Source organism: Trichechus manatus, unplaced genomic scaffold (assembly GCF_000243295.1).
Source record: "Trichechus manatus latirostris isolate Lorelei unplaced genomic scaffold, TriManLat1.0 scaffold00026, whole genome shotgun sequence".
Classification (NCBI taxonomy): Eukaryota; Metazoa; Chordata; class Mammalia; order Sirenia; family Trichechidae; genus Trichechus; species Trichechus manatus.
Window position 1 is genome coordinate 6,981,359 of NW_004443962.1, and position 4,253 is coordinate 6,985,611.

A 4,253-nucleotide genomic window follows, 5' to 3' on the forward strand; every position below is an offset into this window, starting at 1 on the left:
AAGATTGGCATTATTTTAACAAAAGAAAATCTATGCAAATTCTTATTGTTTTGCTCTTATAAATAATGCTGCAATGAATACTTGTGTGTGTAATTCTCCTGATTAGGTTCTTTAAGGTATCTTTCTACAAGTAGAATTACTGCCCATATGGTGTGACTATTTTCAAGGTTAAATTAATTTGTTGTGTCTGTTAGGATGCTTTGGATCACAAGAGAGGTAGTGTGGCATAGTGGTTGAGAGCACGGACTCTGCAGTAGACTGCCTGGGTTTGAATATTGGCTCCATCACTGAGCAGAATTAAAAGGAGTCCATTTTCCTTCCTAAACCCTGGTGGCATAGTGGTCAAGATCTACGGCTGTTAACCAAAAGGTCAGCAGTTCGAATCCACCAGGTGCTCCTTGGAAACCCTATGAGGCAGTTCTATTCTGTCCTATAGGGTCGCTATGAGTCGGAATCGATTCGACAGCAACGGCTTTGGTTTTTTTTGGTATCTACCTTCCAAATCATTTCTGAAGACTGTATTTACCTTTATCACTTATTAAGAGAAACAAACAAGTAACAAAGGATAGATATTGTATGATTCCACTTACATGAAATATTAAGAATAGGCAAATTCGTAGAGACAGTTGTAGATTAGAGGTTACCAAGGGCTGTGGGGAGAGGAGAAGGGAAGGGACAGAGTTTCTGTTTGGAGTGATGGAAAAGTTTTGAAAATAGATCGTGTAGATGATTACACAACATGGTGAATGTAATTAATGCCACTGAATTGTACACTTAAAAATGGTTAAAATGGTGATTTTTTTCTTATTTATAGTTTACCACAATTAAAACAAAAAGAGATCTGAACAACTCTCACAGCTTCAGCTCCAATTCATATGTTGTTTTTGCTGTTGTTAGATGACTTTGAATCAGTTCCGATTCATAGCGACCGTATGTACAACAGAATCAAACACTGCCCAGTCCTGCTCCATCCTCACAAGCTATGTTTGTTGCAGTCACTGTGACAATCCATCTTGTTGAGGGTCTTCCTCTTTTTCACTGACCCTCTACTTTACCAAGCATGATGTCCTTCTCCAGGGACTGGTCCCTCCTATTAACAAGTCCAAAGTACGTGGGATGAAGTCTCGCCATGCTTGCTTCTAAGGAGCATTCTGGCTGTACTTCTTCCAAGACAGATTTGTTCATTCTTTTGGCAGTCCATGGTATATTCAATATCCTTTGCCAACACTATAATTCAAAGGCGTCAATATTCTTCGGTCTTCTTTATTCGTTGTCCAGCTTTCACATGCATATGAGGCGACTGAAAATACCATGGCTTGGGAACCCATATGTTGATGTATCCTAAATCTCGAATTCTAGTGCAGACTTCTCTCCTGTGATCCAGAGCTGTATATCCAATTGCATACTGGATATTTCCATTTGGGAATTTTGTAGGAACCTCAGTCTCAATATTACCCAGCTGAATGCAGAATTTCTCCTACCTCTTTCTCCTGCTACTAGTAAATGGCACCATGGCGTTGCTAAAGTCAGAAACCTGGGAGCCAGCTTTGACTCCGCTTTCTCCCTTACCACCCACATCATATGAATCATCCTCTCCTGAATATTTTTTAAATCCATTTGTTTCTTTACATCCCCACTGCCAACACCCTCTTCCAGCCCACCACCCTTTGTTGCCTGGGCTATTGAGCAGCTTCCCAAATGGCCTCCCTACCTCTAGTCATGCTATGCTACAATCCAATCTCCGTTGAGTTCCAGAGCTTTTTTATAGCAAACAAATTGACCACGACACTCCCATGATTAAAATCCTTCAGTGACAAGGCCCTTCGTGACTTGCCACTGTCAGTACAGTCACAGACTGAAATTCTTCCAATGCCTTGACTGTGCCTTGCTCTCCCTCACACATTCACGCCTTTGGACATGCTGTGCTCACTCCCTAAAATACTGTTTTTCCTTTCTTAGCTTACCTCCTCTCATTCTTCATGTCTCAGATTAAACATCACTTTCTCAGGAAAAAGTAAATTAGGCTTCCTGGCCACGTGCTTCCTTATCACCATATATTTCTTCTATCGTTTATCACTGAAGTATTGAGATTTCTTACTTGTCTTGTTTCTTGACTGCAAGATCCATGAAGATGGGAACTGTGTCCATCTTTTTCACCACCATGACCCCAACACCTAGCCCTGCACCCAGTAATTAGTAGGTGCTGAATAGATAGTTATTGAATAAATGGGCAGATGTACGAGGATGCGTCCTCACATTGCTCATAATGGGGGATGGGAACGCAGAAAATACCTGATTTCCAACATAAGAGGGTCCATTAAATGAAGTATGATACTTCATATGTTGAGTCATCCATCCAGTCCAGTTATTAGAAATAGTTAAAAAATATTTAACGGCATATGGAAGGATGCTTCTTATATATTGGTAGGTGAAAACAATAGGCTATAAAACTGTATGTATAGTCTGATCATATTATCACGCTTGTGTTTTTCACTTCCCTTAGAATTCATTATCTCATCCGTCCACCTTTCCATTTATCCTGTTTTTCCCTCTCATGTGGCTCCATGCTCGTGTTTTATGAAAGACACCTCTTCTTCCAGTCTATGGATAACAGTTTCCCCACATTTTTTTTCTTGTGTAAATACAAGATGCAGTAGTCTACATTTTCAAGAATTTGTCCTTCCTTTGTTCTTCAAGGAGATGAGCCCTCTCTCTTATTCAGTAGCATTTTTTTTTTTCATGGGCCCCACTGTTTTCTCTCTCTCTACTTGCTTGGATTAAATGAAACAAAGGCGTCCAGCCTGGGCCCACACTGTCGGCTTGGGCGATAATAGAATACCTTTCTTAGATCAACAGCTAGAGAGGAGGTGGGTGTGAATGGTTTCCAGTCAAATTTTGAGCTCTAGAGGACTCTGGTACAGCTTTCCTCAGTGAGACGTCCTCTCCTTCTACACCTAGTGCCTGGCTCTTTAATTCTGTGACCCCCATAAAGTACATAACAACTTCAACTCCTTTTTCCATTAAAAGGAACCAGATAATTGCGTTCGCAGCCCCTGCAGCGCCACCGTCGCCCCCTAACGCCAGCGCAGCATCCAGCTTGCTCCAGCCGAAGGAGAAGGGGAATAAGCGAGGAGGTCTCTAAACCATGGGTACCTACAAAGCCGACTGCCCGCAAATCAACAACCAGTGGTAAAGCACCCAGGAAGCGACTAGCTACAAAAGCCGCTCGCAAGAGTACGCGCTCTGCTGGAGGGGTGAAGAAACTTCATCGTTACAGGCCTGGTATGTGGCACTCCGAAAAATCAGACGTTATCTGAAGTCCACTGAACTTCTGATCCGCAAACTTCCCTTCCAGCATCTGGTGCGAGAAAATTGCTCAGGACTTCAAAACAGATCTGCGTTTCCAGGGGGCAGCTGTTGGTGCTTTGCAGGAGGCAAGTTAGGGCTATCTGGTTGATCTTTCTGAAGACATCAACCTGTGCGCTATCCATGCCAAACGTGTAACAATTCTGCCAGAAGACACCCAGCTAGCATGACACATACGTGGAGCACGTGTTTAAGAATGCACTATGATGGAAAACATTTCATTCTTAAAAGAAAATTCTATTCTTCCTGTTATTGGTAGGTCTGAACGTTAAATTTTTTTTTTCCATGGAGTCAAAAGGTACCTAAGTATATGATTGCAAATGGAAAAATAGGAGACAGAAAACAGGTATGATTGGCAGTTTTTCCATTTTCATTTGTGTTGAATTTTTAATATAAATATGAGGACATAAAGCATTAATGCAAGGCAAAATGATTCAGTGAACAAGTTTCAGCAGTTCAACTTTATAACAATCATAAATAAACCTGTTAATTTTTTCTGGACAATGCCAGCATTTGGATTTTTTTAAAACAAGTAAATTTCTTATTGACGGCAGCGAAATGGTTTTGTGGTGTTTTTATCATACAGTAGATTCTGTCCATTCACTCTGCTTTTCTAACTGAGTTGTCCTACATGAAAGTACATGTTTGTACTGTTGTTTGTCTTGTGTGCTGTTCCTGTAAGTTTGCTGTTAAAATATATTAAACTATCAAGAAAAAAAAAAAAAGGAATCAGAGTTTCTTGGGGAAATGGCTGATGATGCCTGGAAATAGACAAGATGAACCTGAACACCTAGTTACACCAGAGAGTGAGGATTATCTATCAAAAGAACTTGGGAACCCATTGGAAGGGGCTTCCATCGGCTAATGATGGAATAATTCGAGCATCA

At 41.0% G+C, this 4,253-nt stretch overlaps 1 pseudogene; it reads left to right on the top strand.

The window, feature by feature from the left end:
* The first annotated feature begins 739 nt into the window (after positions 1-739).
* On the top strand, positions 740-3,560 carry LOC101344530 (histone H3.3-like; annotated as a pseudogene).
* The last annotated feature ends 693 nt before the right edge of the window (positions 3,561-4,253 follow it).